General features: G+C 39.1%; 1 protein-coding gene across 8 annotated transcripts in view; it reads right to left on the reverse strand.

The window, feature by feature from the left end:
• The window catches only part of LOC129766103 (heparan sulfate glucosamine 3-O-sulfotransferase 6), a 173,269-nt gene extending 165,621 nt beyond the window's left edge, over nt 1-7,648 (reverse strand). Inside the window, exons 1-2 of one of the 8 annotated variants that reach the window (XM_055766587.1) lie at nt 7,483-7,648; nt 973-1,201 (exon numbers count right to left, since the gene is read on the reverse strand). The gene's annotated coding sequence lies outside the window, so the exon portion shown is untranslated. Of the gene's footprint in view, nt 1-972; nt 5,221-7,341 lie in introns of those variants that run through there. The other 7 variants (XM_055766583.1, XM_055766576.1, XM_055766565.1 and 4 more) reach the window with 7 other exon arrangements.
• Between the last annotated feature and the right edge of the window lie 14,307 nt (nt 7,649-21,955).

The following is a 21,955-nucleotide window of genomic DNA, read 5'->3' on the forward strand; positions in this document are numbered from 1 at the left end:
ATTATTTGTTTAATGTCAATGAAATTAAAGTTGTTTCTAAATTGCATAATCAATCTCATTTGGAAGAAATAAGGAAACAGATTGTATGTTGGTTTTTTGTTGTTTTCACTAAAGAGAAGAATTTTTTTCATATTGTTCATTTTGGGAACATGGTTCTAGGTCTATTTCGCACCAAATGGAGATTACACAATCAGAATAGAGCTTCATCGAAAAGATTCGATTGATTTTCACCCATTTCCTCCTTCAATTGCTGGAAGATAAGCGTTCCACAGTGAAGATGGGCGAAGAGACCGCTCGATGTGATAAGGCGAAATTGTTTAGATGGAAAAAATCCGGCCATCCATTATATTGCCTAATCGAATGACCTAAATGATATCCGGGACGACTGTTTCACCTTTTTCGGCTGACGTAAATTTTTCATCCAACCCCCCCTTCATTCCTCTATCGGGCTATCATCATCCCCGAGAATTTCTTCATCTTCGTCGGCAGGACGGAAAAGAAATCATGCATAAAATATTCCCTCCACCTGTTTGGCGCGTACACACCTACTCCTGAACACACGTTTAACCAGACACAAAACGGTGCGTGTCGTTTTTTCTGTTTGGTTTGCCTCCGCTTCGTTATCCGGGTTAGATTTCGGAATCCCAAATTCCAAGTCATAGCGAATTATTTATATTTAGCTCCCTCCGCAGCATGCGAAAGGATCGACGGGGAATTTTCCCAGCCAACGGCGCAGATGGTATATCATCTCACAGGCTTTAAACAGATTCAAACGGAAACGGAATTTCCACACGCCATTGACCGAGTGGCGTTCGGTGTGTCGAGGGGTCTTCCACCGGAGTGTTTTGCCCAACCCTCCGATATAATCAATCGTCCCCCCGGTGGCTAGAAACATAACCCTTTTGGATGATTCGGTTCGCTCCAGAATGAGTTGGGATAATTTCATCACCATTCGCACGGGTTTCCACTTACCTGCCTTGCCGCGAATCCCCACCGATGTCGACGCACGGTGTTTTATTAATTTTCGGCACTATCCGTTTTCAACTCGACAGCCGCGCCTTCCACAGCCTTCCCTAACCCTCTCTACTGATGCTACTGCAATGCGAGCGGTCCCGGTCCCGCAAGGTCCTGGACCTAAATCTAAATGGAGTGCGAAGGTTGGCCTTTCACCGGCACCGGCACGCCCTCACGTTGCAAAATCCTATATTTTTAACAGATTTCGTGCCACTTACACAGATGCGGACGGACGAGGCGGACGACACAACCCGTCGTTTTCGGTGTCACTTGCCATTGTTATGTCAGACCGTGTTCTCACTCACGAAATAGATATAACACTTAGTGTGCTGTGTCACCACTCCGGCTGCCGTCGCCAAGAGCATCCAAGGCCAAACGGTATGCCACCTCCGCGCGCGAAGACGGAATGAATAAACTTGCGGTGTCACCGCGCCATTCCCTCTGCTTGACACTTCACACTACCTCTCTGTGCTAATTGTTGTTATTGCTACACACTGCCACTGCTGCTTCTGCTGCCACTATACCGACAACGGTTGCTGTTGGTGGTGGCGAGGAGTGATGATTGTGTCCTTATATCAGGCGCTGGTTTTTTTTTCTATCCTTTATTTCCGTCTTCTCTACTTCATCGTCACGTTTTATTACGCTTCTCAAGTGGTGTAGAGTCGTAGTAGGCCGGAGTAATTTTCTAGTTTTGAGTTGTGATGCTGTTGGCAAAAAGGTGAAAAGCAGAAACGGACTGTTGGAGGAGTGGGGATGCGGGTGGTGGGTGGTAAAGAGTCAGAATGATTGTGTTGTTAAAGAGAAAGGAAAGCATCATTTGAACGAGCACCAACAAGAGTGGGTGAGAACAGATTTTGCCTACTTTGTTGCGGTATTGTGACAATATTCCTGTCATTCGAGGTATTATGTTTCGGTGCGGACAATAGATTGTGTTGCAGGGTTAGGGGCGATAGTGGGAGCTTTCGGTCGGTCGTTTCTCGGGTCGGGCACAATCCGTGACACAACTGTGACAGAAAAATCGGTTTCATGGAGGATTTTCCTCCCCCCGGCCCGGAATCGGTGTATTTGAAGCAGCTGTATTTTTAGACGGGACCTTCAACTTAAGTGGAACGAACGGAAGTAAGTAAGTAAGAAATTTAGATCATTCATAAATTAGACACCCACTTTCGGTGATTGCTGCGACTTCACTTGTCACAATTAGAATCCATTGATACTGTTTTGTTCTTTGTAAACTGATTTAAATTATATCTTCTGCCGTAGGACTACGTCTTTTAGGAAGGGCGACAAATCACAAAACACAAATCTTGTTTCTATGAAATAAAGTTAACGTTATTAACCATTTTCACTACGAATCATCAGAATATGATTTGCATACCAATCGAGACTCTTTAAGATTTGTTTGATATGCTGTATGTTACCATTCTCTAAACACTAAACGGTTTAAATTAATGAAAAAAGAAGCATTCTCATTTTCTCATACATTTGCTCTGCCGAATGTGTGCTTACCTTTCCGTACCGTCAATAACAAGCAGTTAATACTTTATTCTGTCCGTTTCCACTTAGGGGCTGTCCACATACCACGTGGACAGAAAAAGCACGGTTTTAGACTCCCCCCTCCCCCTCCGTGGACAAGCGTGGACATTCTCATACCCCTACCCGCCTTTGTCCACGTGGACACTTTTCCTTTTTAAATTAAAATAATTAAGGAAAGAACTGATTTGCGTCTAAATTCCATTTAATTTTTCATTCCATTTAAGGGGGACCCCTGTCTGGAAGGTTGGAAAATAATGAATTTTCTTGGATTTTTTTCGAATGTTACGAATAAAGTGAAGAACTCGGATATTTTAGTTATTGTTTAAGGTATATTTGAAGATGTATTTTTCATTTTTTAAGTGTACGAATAATGATTATTATGCTGTTGACAGCTGGATGCGTAGATGGATGCTGTCTGAAAATTGATACCTTGCTGGTGGTATCGGTTCTGAAGCAACGGGGTGTCGTAGAACAAATTCCAATGAATATTTTGAAACATTAGGACGATACCTAAAGCGTTACATCGGGGTTTTTTTTTCGAAAAATTGCCGAAATGGCGAAAAATGAGTTATTTTTTATAAAAAATCGCTATTTAGAAGCTCATAAAAAATCGAAAAAATGAGATATCAAAAAACGGCTATGTAACGCTTTAGATAATCCATTTTTAAAGGCTGATAAAAAATTTCAGCCGAATCGGTCGAGTAGATCTTAAGATATTGATACCGCCAGTTGAAAAAACACGGTATCGAGAAAAACTCGTTTCAAAATTCGTAAAGTAATACTATATCCCTTGAGGTGAGGTCATACTTTTGGCTGTAACTTTCCAACGAAATCAAATATCGAAAAGGGGCATAAGCTTCCCAAAAATGCAAAAAAAAAAAACAAAGTTCTATTTTTTCGATTTTCCAGACCGGGATCCCTCCTTAAGTTGTTTTTATTTCAAATTTCACTAGCTGTACCCTGTACCAGTTGTGGACCATTGTTTTTGTATGGTAGAGAAAAGGGTAGCATAATAAAGCACATACTTCATATGAGTTTAATTTTGAAATACTTGTGAGTATATGATTTTTTTTGTTTTTCCATTATAAACGAATATATAAAGGCTATCTGGTTTGCTAACACGGAAACACGCATTCTACAGTTGACCAGGTGAGGAACAATTCGCATCTGAATATAAACTACACAACTTCAAAGATTGATCTTGAGTTTTACTAATTGTGATTGGCAATCGCCAATCGAATAAAAATAAATGGATTTGAAAACATTTCCAAATACATTTTTAGTTCACGATTTTCTAAACACTTGCCAAAAAAATATGTTGATATCACATAGACGCCAGTAATAATCCAATCAACTTGATTAATTTCTTCCATTTGATTCATATGGAATTCCAGTAGGATATTTTACTACAGATATGCATTGTTTTGCATTGTTTTATGGCAGAGTTACAGTGTTACTCAAAATTTTAGATGAAAAAATTCTTTGCCCACTCCGGAATATGATCGATCACTGCTAATGGCGATTCATCTTCACTCTGGAATTCCGATTCACCTTTAGTCGGTAGCGCAATTCGAAACCTTTTCCGCCATAGTTCAGAGAATTTTCAGAGGGTATTCAAAGCATATTAAGATATTTTATTGACGTAGGACTACGTCTAACCGGAAGATATAGGGGGTGAAATGGAAATCTAGGCACTGAACAAGTAGGAAAAAATGCAACATTTGGAACGCTTATTCATCGCTTATAACTCGAGCATTTCTCAATAGATCGCAAAGGTTTTTGCATCAATTGTTAGGAAATATATCTACGCATCTATCATAACGTATAACATTTTATTTTTCTTGAGATAAATAGTTGAATAATTGTGAAATATCAAGCATTGTCAAAATGCACTATGTGCCCATTTTTGATTGGTCCATTTTGTGCTCCTCAAATCGTACCGACCAAAACGGGCAACCAGAGCAGCAGCGAAATAGAATGAAGCACGATTGGAAAGGAAAAAGAAAAAAATGAACGAAACATTGGTCGCAGTCTCACACATGTGTAATTCTCGAGCCAGCCAGTCAGCTTAAAAATCCCCGCTCCGCTGCCGTAACGATCATTCTCATTCAAACTGTTCACCACATCGGTTCGCATCACAAAACATCAACAAACCAACCCAAGCAGCCATGTCTGGACATGGTAAAGGAGGAAAAGTGAAGGGAAAGGCAAAATCCCGCTCGAACCGTGTTGATCTGGAGTCCCCCGCAAGGGTAGCTAGGCCGAGCGCGTTAGTACCAGTGCACCAGTCCACCTAGCAGGCGTTATATAGTTTCGGCCGCCGAAGTGATCGAGTTAGCTGGCAAAGCTGCTCGCGACGATAAGAAAACCCGCATTCGGAACAGAACACATTCGGTTCGGTGGACATCAAGACAACAGGCAGTTGCAGCGAGTGGCGATAATTTTGTGATCCTGAAAAGGACCCTTTTTAGCCTGCATGTGAATTCAACGAGCGAACAAATCGTAATGAATGTATTTTTTTGCCATCGCTCCCTTTTAACGCTCATTCGTTCGTCTCGTTGGACTCGCCCCTCTGGCTGAGTCTGCCGATTTGTCTCTATCCTGTGAGTGTGTACCGCTAGAGTATAAAACACGCGGAACCCAAAAAAATATCTTATTTTCTTTCAAACCGTAAACCCGTGTGGTTGTACGGCATCGGCATCGTGGACGTAACAAAGGAGGACAAGTTAAGGGAAAGGCAAAGTCTCACTCGAACCGTGCAGGTCTCCAGTTCTCTGTTGGTCGCATTCACTGATTGCTCTGCAAGGGTAACTAGGCCGAACGGATTGGTGCCGGAGCACCAGTATACCTAACAGCGATTATAGAGTTTCGGCTGTCGGAGTGCTCGAGTTGACTTGCAAAGCTGCTCACGACAATCAGAAAACCCGCCTCAAGAACAGAGCAGCTTCGTTTCGGCGCTCATCAAGGCAACAATTAGTTTCAGTGAGTGGCAAAGTGCTTCTCCGGTACGTCGCATTAAATGTAATTTACTGAACAATATGTCACAAGCTGGATACGAAGAAATTTTCCAACTGTGAAAGCTGTGGCGAGTGGCAAACGCAATAGCTAAACAGGAAGGTTTAACCGAACAAGATGGGAATATCGAGTGATAACAAAAACACAACACCAAAGGTTCTTTTCCACCCTCAACATATTCATAAAGAGTAAACAGTAAACTAATCCATTTTTCAGGTAGATAGGTAGGTATTCACGTAGGAGAAGAAAATAGAATAATATATTTAAAATATATATTTAACAAAAGCTGTCCCCTTTGTATAGTCCTACGTCACTCCGATTATGTCCTCGACATTACCCACCCGTCTTTTTGTACTTTCAACCAATCCTGAGATACAACTGGTTTTATGGTCCGGATTCTAAATGAATTAAGCTTTAATCAACAGTATGAAGCGAAACATCATGAGAGAGGTCGACATCATCCTCTAGTTGAACTTTTTCATTATTATTCACTTACCTCACCCACACAAGAACACTAAAAAGTAACACAGGGGAACTTCGATACATTTTACTTTCAAAATTGTGCGTTGTATCGAATTATACGTTTCACCAAAATAACTCAGAAACATAGCTCATATTACTTTGTTATGATGTTGTTTGGGATGAGTTAGTAAATAATGATGAAAAAATTGAACTAGAAGTTGAAGCCAACCTTTCTCATGATATTTCCCTTCACACATACCAATGAAGCATTGGATTCATTTATCCGATAGAAGCTTAACCGTTAGAGCGGGTGAAATGTCTAAAGTTCCGCATTCTTATTCAGTATGTATTGATTCACAAATTTGAATTCACATTGTACGCATAACACTGTTTCACTTACAGATCACAGCGTTAATTACCGGTCGGAATCATCTTAAACCCTACCGCCTATACTCCGTCTCCTTCCACCCCCAAACACTGACGATATCGCTGACACGAGCCATTCAATTTGGCGCGCAATGGATTACGTTTGATTAGCACAATTACTTGACTTTCTTCCACGAACGCAAACACTTCGCTTCGCGCCAACGAACAGAGCAGACAGCATAATCCGGTGATGATCTCGCAAACTAAGTTCCGCTTCCGGGCCTGTCGACTTCTCTATCCAACAGAAAGCAGCAGCCCCAGCAACAACAACAACAACAACATCAGCGGTAGAAAAACCATCACGAAAATTGTTTTGCCTCATTAATATTTCCTTAGCCTTCGCCTAAATGACACCAGCTGTAAAAAGCTGCAGCAATTCTCGGCAGCGCGGCAAGTGGATTGCGCTTCCACTTTGTAAATAAACACTATCCTGGCTGATTGCCGCAGTTTGCTGCAGCAGTAAACCCAGGTGTGTGTGCGCCAGAGAAAGAGAGTGAGTGGGTGGCACGAGAATCGTAAAACCGCTCAGACTATGTGGAGCCGGGCGAATCTTGGACGAAGGAATGCAACAGAAGTAGCAGCAGCCGGATCACCACCAGCGGCATCGCTGTTTGCTATGTTTGCTCACCAATACCAGCGAAAGGTCACTTGTTCCCATCCTCCGGAAGGGAGGTGATCATCCTAATTGGAATTTTCATTCAACAAACGAGCCCCAGTGCTGGCTCGTTTGTTCGCTCGCTCTCGCCACGAAGCCATCAAGTGACAAAAATATTTATACACGCTTCGAGAGAATCTCCCGGAAAACATTGGAATTTGCATTGGCTACATTTATGTTTGCACACTATCGATAGAATATATATTTTTTGTGTAACACTGTATTCGGTGGCTTACAAAGTAACGTACGGTTCGAAATCGATGCGATTCCTCTGCTATATCCAGTCTCACACAAAACAGCTGTGGCCTTTTCTCCACCGCCCACCACTCAGTTGCTACACACCACGCCACCCACGTACGCGCTTTTCAAAAACTCACTTCCTGCTATCCTTCTTCCTTTTTTATATCGGCTCCAGCGTACAATAATAACAATACCACTACTGGAGTAACCGGTTGTACCGAAGCTTCTGCGAAGGACTAGAAAAGAAAGTTGAACCGATCTTGTTGAACCGGCGCCAATACGAACCGAACCCACCGCGACGACAGCCCGTGAGAGACTAACCAAAGTGGAAGCTGGCCACCGTAAGCCGAAAGATGATGATGACGATGTTGGCATAGCATGGCAAGAGAACTCCTCTCGACGCGAGAGAATAAGTATGCTCCGTCTCCTCGTCCTTGCCGTTCGTGCGGGCTGCCGAGCTGTGATGATGATAATGATTGGGATCATTGAGTGTTATGATAAGCGATTGCGAGTCGCTCTCGAATCGTTCACACACAAACACGTTCTCGGTGCTTTGGGAATGACAATCCGGAGATTTCAATAATCTGCTTCCGCTGTGCGGAAGTAGCATGCTATGTTCCGGTCGAATGAGTGATTTGCGAAGGGCGTTTTGGTGGAGACGCATGATCCAAGCTCGGCTCTTATTATCCGGACTCGGTTCAATGAAATGTGGTCCAAAAATATTGTATACTATAAGTGAAAGCAACGATAAATCGGTACATCTCGGAATTAGTTCCGAAAATTGATATGATATTGCATGTATGTACATCGTGACAAAAAAGAATCGTCACAATTTTGTTGGATTGCCAGCTGTTTTTATAGAATAATAGCTGACCCGGAAAACTTCGTCCCGCCCAAAATTTATTCTTCGTTATCACATCCACGTTTCTTACTAAGCACACGTTCATGGGTCCAATCGCAGAACTGTTCATTGATTGATCTTCTAATCTACCCTTTGAAATTATTTTTTACTATAAATTTTCAGTACTTCTACCAAAACTCGACATTATAACATCAGATTATTTTCAAACACAATTCTCGTGCAAGATTTTTCATCCATTTACAAATAGCATGTTTCTCCGTTTCATGGAATAAATGTTTGATGCAGAAAATATGATTGAATGAAGACAGCCCTAAATTGGACAATTCCTTTCTCTAGTTTGCTCTTATCAACACATTCGGCGATCCATTTATACAGGGTTTTCCAACTTTAAATTCCGAAAGTAAATTGAAATAAAACACACTTAGAATTCGAATTTCAATGAAACTTTTATTTCAAATTAAAGTTTGGCAACATCATTCAAATGTCCACCTAGGGCTTCCTCGCACACCTTGATCCGGAACAGGTAATTTTCGATGACTTTTCGGCACATATGGGGCGGTATCTCGGTCATAACTTCACGATTGTTGTCTTTCAAATGTTCAAGAGTTTGCGGAGAGTTGGCATAGACACGGTCTTTCGCATAACCTCACAATAAAATTATAGGAGGTTGTGTCCAAGATACGACCGCATTGTTGACGTAGAACTACGCTGTTATTTTATATAAGTCGCTGGTTTATACCTTCGGATATTATTCTATAATGTTGTGAAATTTTAGAAACAACTGCTTTCGTAGAATAATATCTGAGATGTTTTTTTCATTGTAGAATCAGTTGACGATAATTGGTTGATGATTCATTCTTACCCTCGTAAAACAATACACTGATCGTATGTCGCAATGTCAATGCATTGAAAATTTACCTCGAACGCTATTCTGGTGGCCTTTTTCGCAATAGGCATAGACTCGGCTACAGTCGATTATATACATGTACCATTATTACACATCTCATAACTACATCGATATATCTTTGGCACCGCATGGAAACAGCAACAATGACAACACTTGCAAGTATCAAATATCATGCTACATGTTATTTAGTATTGCCTCAGTGGAATCGCACCTCTAGGAATCGTTCGTACAACGTAAACCAAGCGCCAAACAAGCGTTCGCCATAGCATGCATACAGAGCCATACATTGGTGGCTTGAAACTACTAGGAATATAAAACACTTCTCATCATTTTGCGCTATTCTCAAAAGAAATGTTTCTGTTAATATTACTGACCTCGAAAAAGTTGCATTACACCTCATACTCGAGAGAAGCGCAGCTGTCACCCTTAGTGGAGGAAGTTTTGCTACTAGTAAGCGAAACCTAATCACATACAAAATTCCAGAACGACATTTACTTTCTTGGTGACTAAACAATCGAAATAAACTCTTTTGCTACTGTTTTCGAGGTTGTTGATATTAACCTCGAAAACAGTAGCAATGCTTCACCATGATCAAGATTAGCGCAAATGCAATCCTAGTTGAAGGCATATTTGCGACTGGTACGCGAACCCAAATAACTTTCAACATTCCAGTAAGACATTCAAAATGCTTGGTTTACCCCAAATAATTTTTTGGCGCACAACCTTAACGCCTGCTTCGCCATAACGTCAGTTTAATGCATTGATGCATTCTCCAAGGCACCAACGAAGCCCTTATGATGACGGAAAACAATCAATGTTAACTGCTTGGAAAAAGTCTGAATTATGCCACACAGCTTGTACTCTGCTGTAACGCCCATCGATGCGAATTCGCTGATGAGTTTGTCAAGAGCGACCGCCTTCACCACCAGCGGGGGGAGCTTGATTTTGGCTGCTGCCTGGGTAACGGCGTTTACATTTTAGACCGACGCGCCGAAATCGCCTATTTCGCTGTTGTTCGATGCGGTGTCACGCTCACACAGGTTCGGTTCAGTGCGAGCGCTTTTCACTGCACCAACATCGCGTGCATCATTAGATGACGCTTGCCTTGAAATTTTATTGCCCCTGGCAATGCGTTCATTTTTTGCAGGGCTTGAGCCTGCCTTCCTCTTCTTCTTGCTCATCACGCACTACGCGAAGCGTCAAATTTATGACGCGGAAAGAAGAAAAACACACGACACGAATAACGCGAAAAACGAAAAGAAAAAACCACACGACGATATCTAAGTTGGATTACCACTGGTGGGGTCCAATCTTAGATCGAAGCGCAGCGAAAGCAAAGTGAACTGGATTGCTCAACAGTCCGATGCCGAATGAAAGTTGGCCTTCACTGTTTATACTCTAGGCAAGTATTCCCCTTCATTCTTCTACTTTTCCTTTGTTCACGGAGACTTCAAATCCTACGATTTCCCCTCCGTTGGTCGTCGATAAGTTGCTCGTTATTAACAGCTCTGTTCGGGAAAGCACACAAATGGACAGAACAAATGTATGGGAAAATGGAAACGCTGAAAGTTTTCATGAATTTTAACCATTTGCAAACCAGGGGATTCTAATGTATAGCATATCAAACAAATCTTAGGGAATTTCTGATTCGTTTAGTATGTAAATCGCCAAAATCCGTTCGCGGCAAAAATAGTTATTAACGTTAACTTTATTTCATAAAAACGTGACCTGTTTTCTGATTTAATGTTTCACCCTTAATGAAAGACGTAGTTCTACGTCAAAAAAGTCTAGCGGGTTCAAATCGCATGATCTGGACGGCCAATTGGCATCACCAAAACGCGAAATTATGCGTCCATCAAATTTCGTTCGCAATATGGCCATGTTCGGTCGTGTTGTGTGGCACGTGGTGCCGTCCTACTGAAACCACATGTCATCCGTCTCCATATCTTCAATTTGTGGCAAAAAAAATCGGTTAACATGCGGCCATAGCGCTCACCATTCACAGTTACCGTCTCGCCGTCCTCATTTTCAAAGAAATACGGCTCGATGACTCCACCAGACCATAATGTGCACCAAACAGTGACTTTTGGCGGATGCAATGGCCTCTCAACAATCACGTGTGGATTTTCTGAGCCCCATATACGGAAATTTTGGGTGTTCACATAGCCACCGAGCTCGAAATGTACCTCATCGCTGAAGAAAATTTGATGCGAAAATTCAGCATTTTGCTGCTGTATTTCGTTCACCCAATCGACGTATGCCCGACGCATTCCATGGTCACCACGCTCTAATTTTTGTACCAGTTGGACTTTATATGGATGTAGGTGCAAGTCCAAATGCAAAATTCGCCACAATGATGTGTTTGACAAGCCCAATTGCTGAGCACGCCGTGGAATCGAAACATTCGGGTCATCCTCCACACTGGCAGCAACAGCAGCAATATTTTCGGCCGAACGCACATTACGATGATGCACAGGTTTCACAATATCCGCTACGGATCCAGTTTGTTCGAATTTACGCACTACATTAGCGATTGTGTGCTCTGTAGGCCGTCCATGACGACATTTTTATAGTATAATTTAACAAAATTAACACGTTGTGCGATGCTAAAACGATCCATATTGTAAAATGGCAGACATTCAACTAACGATATGACGCTTTGGTTGACAGCTATGTCAAACGGTTGTCAGCGCAGGGCTGTATACTTTTGGAAGCCCGAAATGGAAAACCCTGTATTTATATAGATAGAAGACGATATAGGAGTGCACTTTATCACATTAAAATCCATTTCCACTTTCGAACGAAGATCAATTTCGTTACCGCAAACATCAAATGGACTGACAACGCTTGTCAATATGTAATTGTAGAACACAAGCGAGTTATATTTTTTGAATTTTCCCATTTCCCGTCAGAGTTTTTCGAAAATTTTCAATTTTCAAGTCTAGCTGAAATATATGCATTATTTTTATGGGGCCCCTTCTCCCTACCAGAGGAGGAAGGGGTGTCATACCATCATAGAAACATTTCTCGTACTCAAAAACCCTCACATCCCAAATTTGGCCCCATTTGCTTGATTAGTTCTCGAGTTATGCGGAAATTTGAGCTTCGTTTGTTGTTAGAGAAGGGGAAGGAGTGTCGAACTACCATAGAAACGTTTATCGATCCCTAAACCCAATATATGCTAAGTTTGATTCCTTTTGTTTGATTAGTTCTCGAGTTGTTCAGCAACTCCCCCCCCCCCCTTCTTGAGAAAGTGGAAAGGAGTGTCTAACCACCATAACAATATTTATTGCTCCCTGATACCTTCATATGCCAAATTTGGTTCCATTTGCTTTATTAATCCTCGAATAATGTAGAAATTTGTGTTTCATTTGTATGGCAGCCGCTCCTTAGAGAGGGGTAGGAGTATCAAACCACCATAGAAACATTTATTGCACCCTAAAACCTCCATATGCCTAATTTGATTTCATTTGCTTGATTAATTCTAGTGTAATGCAGAAATTTTAGTTTCATTTGAATGGCAGCCCCCTCCTAAGAGAAGGGGGAGGAGCATCAAACCACCATAGAATTATTCATTTCACGCTCAAACCTCCACATACCAGATTTCGTTTCATTTGCTTGATTAATTCTCGAGTAATGTAGAAATTTGTGTTTCATTTCGAGGTCAACTTGTCTTGAATATATTCCAATTGATTATCATGAATACGGGAGATCAACAACGATCGGCATATGAGTTAGGGAACCGTAATGTATAACGTGCCGAAAAAATTGTAGACAATTTCCTATTCGATTGAAATGCAAACCATCAAATTCCGTTCAGAGCTAAAATAATTATTAACGTTGAAACTATCCCATAAAAAAACGATTGATTGATTGTTACCATTGCAGAAAGGCGTAATTTTTCGTAGTCAAAACGCACTCAAAAAATAGGTAATGATTTCATATTAATATTATCATATCCATATTTTGACGCAGGATTACGTCTTTCGGGAACATATTGGGGTACAAATTGAAAATCGAAGATAGAGCATACGTGAAAATCGTCCAATTTCAAACACTTATTGCTCAGTCATTTCATGATGGGTTGTTGATATTTTTGTGTCAATCTATTTCGGCACTCCATAACAATTTTATACATTGAATAAAATTATATATATCATGAAACTAACCATCGAAAAATTGGAAAATCTCAACCCCTATCCTAACGGAAATACCCACTTCTGATTGGTCGAAATTGACGACACATGCGGTGGCTCATGTACTTACAATTATTGGTCAGTTATTTCCTGATGGATTTACGAGACATTTGCATCAATCGATCTGAGTACTCCATAACAATTCATCACAATTGATCATATATTAATATCATATAAACAAACTAGCAAACAATCACAAAAATCTCCAAACGGAAATACCTCTATCTGATTGGTCGAAATTGAAGGTACGGAGAAATCGGCACATCAAAGTAGAGGGAACTTTTGTTCCCACCGAAGTGTATTCCCTAACAGAGACATCAAAACCAAGCTGCCTGTGGGAAATCGGCATTGCAATTACATGAAAGTAGGGGGAGCTTTTGTTTCCACCGGCATGTATTCCCTAACAGAGATTTCAAATCCAAGGTGTCTGGGGGAAATCAACATGTACATACCCTCGTGGTCGATAGTTTAACTAACGACGCGCACAAATGGATAGTGCTCATTGTAATTAGCGTGGGCATTGTTGATTGCATACGTGCTGGCGTATAAGTAGGAAGCGATGAATGAGTGTTTTTTTTAAATTTCGTTCCAATAAGAATCTTTCGATGGATTCATTAAAGTATGATATTTTAATGAACTGAATAGAACTTATGTTTGATAGAATATAAATAAAATTCAAATTTGGAACTTTTATGTTGGTTGCTTCGTGAAATTTCATATCGATGACCGATATCAATGTCCAATTGAAATTCGCATTGAGGCATGTGACATCGTATTCCGTTGGGTTTAAAGTGAAAATGGAAGTGGGTTGAGTAAACACTGTGAAAGTAAAAATTATAAATGAAATTATCTTTTCCATTTCAAATATATTTTCTCTTATAAAAAAAAATAACCCTTTTTTTCTGGTGAGAAAACTTGATAATTGTGTTCGATAATGATAATTATGTTATATTACATTGATGAGGTTTTTTTTCTTTATTTCATCCATACATAACACTGGAGCCACTTCGTCCAGGGCCACAGAGGGCGGCTTTCATCATCTCATTTCACTTAGGCATCTTTTTTCGTGATACGCACCATCAAATTACTAATCACCATCTTTCTATCATTATCACTCGGTTATGGTGGAGTGAACAAACAATACCTAGGAACCAGACAAAACGGCCCTTTCCAGGGCCACCAAATCACTATCAAAGAGTTTAACAATGTAATTTTTCAAACATATCCAAAACCAGCATGTAACAGATAGCCTAACGGAATCCTACGTCAACTATGCGGTCGTGTCTCGGACACAACCCTCCTGTGACTTTTATTTTTATTCACTAGAGTCTAGAGGATTTTCCCTAATGATCAGAATCAATATATTTAATAGATATTTAATCTACTAATACTTCTTAGACACCTAATCAATTTGTAACATATCCAAAACCAGCATGTAACAGATAGCCTAACGGAATCCTACGTCAACTATGCGGTCGTGTCTCGGACACAACCCTCCTGTGACTTTTATTTTTATTCACTAGAGTCTAGAGGATTTTCCCTAATGATCAGAATCAATATATTTAATAGATATTTAATCTACTAATACTTCTTAGACACCTAATCAATTTGTAAGGCGTCGTGCACAAATTACGTAACGCTAAAAATCCGGATTTTGGACCCCCTCCACTCCCCTACGTAACGCAATTTCCTATCTCTAATACACAGAAAGTAACGCAACCTCGACCCCCTCCCCCCCCTTATCGCGTTACGTAATTTGTGTACGACGCCTAATTATGTAAGGTGTGATAATGTATAACGTGTCAAACTTCATTATTCTTATCTCATTTTCCTTGACGATTTCTTAAGTTTTTGTGATTTTAACACATACAAAATAGTAACGAACCAGAAGGGCCAACCAGTAGAGACCGGCGGGCCCCAGGTTGAGTACAGCTGCATTAGATAAACTAGAATAATTGAACCTGATAAATAAACACATCGTAGCGTATTTCTGCACCTACCCCTCAATCATCAACATAAACATTCTACTCTCTAGGTTTCCTGAGCGAGAGTATAATGTAACGAACCGAATCGCTCTCCCCGTAGCAGCATGATATTCTCACCCATCGGCACTCATAGCGAACAGAGCTGGCAGGCGTTTGAAGAGATTGCCACTCACCACCATTACCCACTGAGTGGCGTTACAATGTAGCTTTTTCCTTCCGACTGCCGATCGACCCACATTCGAACGGGTGGCAAAAACTCCTTGCCTACTGTTTTTTTTCGCTCTCTCCCTTGCCATCCACACAAATTCCGATACTCTTCAACCAATGTTCCTGGCACATTGCCGGGATGCTCATCCGACACATGATTTTATCTCTCGTTTCCTCCCGCGCAAGGTTAAGGGAGCGCGTTGAAATTGTTAGAATGATGCATGAATTCGGTTTTAGTTTAATATTCCGAATCGCACGAATTTTTGTTTGCACTATTGACGGCATACATTCCGATTTGACCCCCCTCCATTGCAGGAAACTGTCGAAACATTTGCGGTCCACGATGTAACACAACAACACAGTAACGAACAGAGCACCGGAATGTTGTTGTGTGGTGACGGGCAGGCAACCAAGCAGAGAGCATCATTGTCATCTCTAGACTGGCAGCATGGAATGTGTCGTCACTTATCGTTCGTTGAGGCTTGCGACAGTTCTGCTTCCGGCTTCAATTTCCCACACGCGCAGCACAGCTTCACTCTCTTTCAGGCGTTTTGTTGGAAAATGGGGGTAACAGATCAGCCGCTTTCCGAGCAAAAGGATGTGTTTGGAATTCGACTACAATCCATTAATCCGTGGGTTGCCTTCGTCGTGGGTTCGGTTCGCTGAGAGTTTATCATATTGCGAACAGGCACGCGAGCCTAACTTAATGTTTTCAACGAGATGAGACGCGTTGGAATTTCGCCATTGTTTCCCCTTGTGTGAGTCGGTAATTGTCCAGGAAATTGAGCCTTACTGTTCCGTTTTGTCTCAAATTCCGAACACTTAAAGCAGTATTGTAGTTTAGAAATTAAAAGAAAAGCAAAAATATTTTTTCATGTTTCTATAATCTAGGCATTCAAGAATATACCCTAGAAAGGACTTTTAGAAAATCTCATTATTTACCAAGTTATAACCATTTTAGTGATGCGATATCAAATCTAGTACGGTCATAACAATTAACTTCAAATGCGTTTTTCACGAATCTAGTATTTTTAAACAGACGAACACAATATATCTAGAGGGGGCAACTCTGCGAAAAATGTAACGAAAAATTAAGAGATTTCAAATGTATATTACGTAAAATCGTAATTGCGATACATGCTATACTATATACCATTAGATAGGAAATTTATTCAGCAATTATTTTGAGTATGACGAATTCCATGTCAACTCGACTGGCCGTTGGCAGCACCATCTCAGATAGCAGTGAAACATTGTGGGTGTAGAGACATGGGTCATTTGAGCAACTTTGCATACTTGAAATATTCGAAAAATAACTAGACAACTTTTTGGAAAAAGCCAAATTTCTTTTCTTAAATTTTTACAAAAAATTATAACTTAAAAACTATGATCAAAGAATGTCAAAGAATGAAATGTAGGAAATTGTTAAAATTTTACGAAAAAATATCAAAAATTTTTTGGAAAAAAAATTCGCTGAAAAAAAAGTTATTTTAACAACTTTTTTATATTTTCTTTCAAGAAAATACAACTTATCCTAATTTTGTTTAAAGTCAAGATAGCGATATAGTGTATTCGACAAAGTTTTAGATCTTATTGAAATGTGAACTTCTGTCCAAGACGTCAACTTTCTATCTGTTTTAGTTTTTTGAATATAAGTCATTTTTGTATGAAGATTCCTGAAAAAAAATGTTTTGCTCGTAACATTTTTGTATGTAAATTCTCACGTTTGACATGTTCTTGACTTGTTTCCAAATAGGGAAATGTTAGCAGAACATGTAAATTGCGATAATTCATATATAAAAATGTTACGAATTGAACATTAATAGTATTTTTTCAAAGAAAAAAATGAAAAAGTTGTTGTTCGAGAACCTTTTTCCGTGTAAATGTGCCCATCGTCCGATGTATGGAAAACTTGTTGGAAATTCTAAGGTCTATTTATATCTATTTTTCCAGGATTTTAAAAGCATATGTTTTCGAGAAAAATTTTAATTTTCAAAATATTTTTTTTCCAAAAAAAATCTGTGATAATTTTTAATGAAAACCTAGGTAATTTCCTTTATTCCATTCTTTACTTTAAATTTTGTAGGCCTGATATTTTTTGTAGTTTTTTTTTTAATTTTGAGTTTTTTAACCTTTTTTTTCGAAAAATCTTAATTTAAAAACTATAACATCTACAAATAGATGATCAGAGAATGAAATGTAGGAAATTACCTAGGTTTTCATTAAAAATAATCAAAGGATTTTTTTGGGAAAAAGTCATGCCAAAAAAAATATTTTGAAAATTAAAATTTTGCTCGAAAACATATGCTTTTAAAATCCTAGAAAAATAGATATAAATAGACCTTAGAATTTCCAACAAGTTTTCCATACATCGGACGATGGGCACATTTACACGGAAAAAAGTTCTCGAACAACAACTTTTTCATTTTTTTTATTTGAAAAAATACTATTAATGTTTAATTCGTAACATTTTTATATATGAATTATCGCAATTTATATGCTCTGCCAACATTTCTCTATTTGGAAATATGTCAAGAACATGTCAAACGTGAGAATTTACACACAAAATTGTTACGAGCAAAACATATTTTTTCCAGGAGTCTTCATACAAAAATGACTTATAGTCCAAAAACTATAACAGATAGAAAGTTGACGTCTTCGACAAAAGTTCACATCTTAATAAGATCTAAAACTTTGTCGAATACACTATATCACTATCTTGACTTTAGACAAAATTAGGATTAGTTGTATTTTCTTCAAATAAAATATAAAAAAGTTGTTGTTAGAAAAACTTTTTCCCTGTAAAAGTGCTCGTCTTCCAATGTATGGACGATTTGTTGGAAATTGTAAGGGCTATTCATATATATAATTTTGGAAATTTAAAAAAAATACATTTTTGAGAAAAATGAATTTAAATTTTTAAAATAACTTTTTTTTCAGCGAAATTTTTTTCCAAAAAAATTTTGGTGTTTTTTTCGTAAAAATTTAAACAATTTCCTACATTTCATCCTTTGACATGAATTTCGTAGGTATTTTTAAGTTATAATTAAATTATAAAATGTGTATAAATGATAGACCTTCAAAATCAATTTTAAACATGATCCAGTCATTTTGAGCACATAGACCAGACACGTATAAAAAAAACTGTCAATTTCAAACAGTTGCCATAAAATTCATAGAATGAGATATTGTTAAAAAACAGGAAGTGGGTTATATCTATGGTATAACCGCAATGGTGACGTAGGACTATCGTTGATTTAGTGATCATTTGTTTGAAGTTGAATCTGAATTAATTCTGAATGAATGAATAAATGAATATTTGGGGGACTTCGAAAACGAGAGCGTTACGTTGGAGGTACAAGGTTTTATGCATCCAATATTGGATACGAAAATGTCCTACTCATGGGGAAGAATAATCTTCAGAAGCTTTCCTGCTAATTGCACTTGATTGAAAAATCACAGAACTAAATGTATTTGGTCGCAGTATTATATGTATAGAAAACATTAAAATAAATTCGTTCGCTTGCATGTAATTTTCAATTCCAAGGGGAACTGGCTGATCATTTTGCAGCAACATCTTTCCGGATTCTGCTCGATTCTTCTCGAAATCCACCAGTGGTTAATGCTAACTCGATAACCACCTGTTGATTGTACTTGATTGAAAAATCACACAATTAATTGTATTTGGTCGCAGTATTAAAAGGATACAAAACATTACAATAAACTCTTCCGCTTGAATGTAATTTTCAAGTCCAAGTGGGACTGGCAGATTATTTTACAGCAACGATCACTTCATTCCGGATTCTTCTCGATAACCAGCGAACGTAAAGAGTTTCAGCTCGCTCAATTACGATGTTGCCTTATCGATGTCCTCACGAAAAATAAACGCGTTTCACCACCAGAATATCGCTTAAGTATGCTTTTTGTGCGTGATTGAATGGAGAGAAGGTGTGGTTTACGATGGCAATTCAGAAGCCAAACTAGAGAGGAATGAACTCTCTGAGTTTGAAACTTTCGGCAACTGAGTATTAATCGATTGAAAATTATATAATTTTCACGATGCGAAACATTTTCCGTTGCGTGCGCATACAATATTGGATACGAAAATTTTCTACTTATGGGGAAGAATAATTTTCAGAAGCTTTCCTGTTAATTGCGATTGATTGAAAAACCACAAAACCAAATGTATTTGGTTGCAGTGTTATATGGATAGAAAACATTAGAATAAACTCTTTCGCATCATTGTATTTTTCAATTCCCAGGGGAACAGGTAGAGTATTTTTCGGCAACGATTAGTTCTTTCCTGATTTTCCTCGATACTCGAAGCCCACCAGTGGATAATTCTATCTCGATAACCACCTGTTAATAGCACTTGATTGAAAAATATTTAGTCGCAGTGTTACATGGATAGAAAACATTAAAATGAACTCTTGTGCATGAATGTATTTTACAGTAACGATTGGATCTTTCTGGAATTTTCTCGATGCTGAATGGCATCCAAACGAAGAGTTCCGCACATGTATGTGTGTGTGTGGCGGCTGCTCCGATCTCTTCCTGGGGAACCGTTTGTGGCATCACTCTCCTCCTGATGGATTCTCTTCTGGCCTAAGGTGCACAAACAGGCTCTTGGTGACACCGTTCATCTGCGCTTTCATGATAAACGAAAAGCTTCATCACAATAGCGACAACATGCTCCAATCGCTGTTCAATTATAACTGAGTGGACTTCCAAGCGGCGCTAGCTTATATACCGAATGATGATTTCAATAGCCTGTTTTGAAAGCAATTTTAAGACTATTGAAACAAGTTTTTGGATCAAAAAGTAACAAGTATATAACGCGTAGACATTTTATCTTTCGAATGAAGTGTTTATCATACCGGTTCGTTCAGTTGTTTAGGAGCTATTAACGCTCAAAATCTCGGTCTCCGGCGTAACGCTTTCGTTTTCGAAACTTTGATTTTACACCCCGGTATAGAAATGAAAGACGTAGTCCTACGTCAAAAACAAACACAAAAATAGGCAGATAATGCGATGGAAGGAAATGAAAGTGTCAAAAAATAGAATTTACGAGAAAAAAGGTCCTTAATTTGGACAGAAAACTCACCCGATGGTAAATAACCACGAACGAGAAAGAAAGATATATTTGAAAAAAGATTAAAATTTTGGTAATAGTTCTGATGATAAATTAAAATCAGTTGAAAACAACCCGCTAAAGAAGCTCCTTTACATTGCATTGGAATATGAATGATATATTCAAAAGCAAAGATTAACCGGGCAAACGTATACCGGCAAACTAACTGGGCATTCGGTGAAACACAGGTTTGCTTGCGAGAGGCCACCGCTTCCGACACAGATTGCGTAACCTCGGCAGTTTGGTACCGCCTCGATTCCTTATCCTCGTTAGATGGTGGCTCCGGCCCCATTACATAGATTTCAGAATAAATTTTATTACGACAAAATAAATTCATAATTAAAATTGCGCTGCGGTTGTGTTTATACGTAAGTACAATTTAAAAAAAAACTTTATATTTTTCATATTTAAATTACCTGCTCAGTTTTCTAAAAAATATTCCAAAGCCCGTATTCATTTCTAAAAGATCGCTTAGCCTTGAAGAGCAATACGGAAGGGAAAGAATATGGCATGTTAGTTGTGTCTACACTAATTTCTAAAAAAATATCAGCCATGTCTACCGCATCATTTTCAATTTCCGCATTTTTTTTTTTATTTATTTATTTATTTAAGGCTCATTAGCATTTTAGCAGTAACAGAGCCGATTTTTAATCGTGTACATGTCACATGGTTATCATATCTATAATTAGCACATTACACAGTTGCCGTTCGCCAGTATTCCTTCTATACCATTACATATGGTACATTCACACAGTAGCCATTTAGGCGTAAGAGTATTCTTTCTGTTCTTCCATTATCCAGTTGGACCACCGGACAGCGGAGACAGTTGATTGATCATTGTTGAGTTATTTATAGAACAGCAGCCCGATGTGTCTTGCAGAGCAGAGCAGTTGTATGGATGAATCGATCTTATTTCGACCGTGGATCGATCTCCATCGCTGATGATTGTTGCGTGGACGTAGCTATTCTGTAACAACACAAAGATGGTCAATGAGGGTCCTGAGTTTTGAACTCACGATCGATCGCTTACTAAGCGAACGCGCAACCAATGTGGCTACGGAGACCCCCTAATTTCCGCATTACAATTTTTCATTTTGCTGCGTATTTTCGCTGCACTATCATGTTGTATTGATTAAATCTTATTGACTATCAGAAGATCCCATAAAACACATAACAACACACGGGTAAATATCGCATTCGGGTATTTGTCGCATTCGGGTAAATGTTCATTCGAAATTTTTGTTACATTCGAGTGAATGGTATTCGGGCAAATGTTACACAACCAGCCAAAGATCGAGTTCTTCGTGTTAATGTTGGAGTAT

Source organism: Toxorhynchites rutilus, chromosome 1 (genome assembly GCF_029784135.1).
Source record: "Toxorhynchites rutilus septentrionalis strain SRP chromosome 1, ASM2978413v1, whole genome shotgun sequence".
Taxonomy (NCBI): Eukaryota; Metazoa; Arthropoda; class Insecta; order Diptera; family Culicidae; genus Toxorhynchites; species Toxorhynchites rutilus.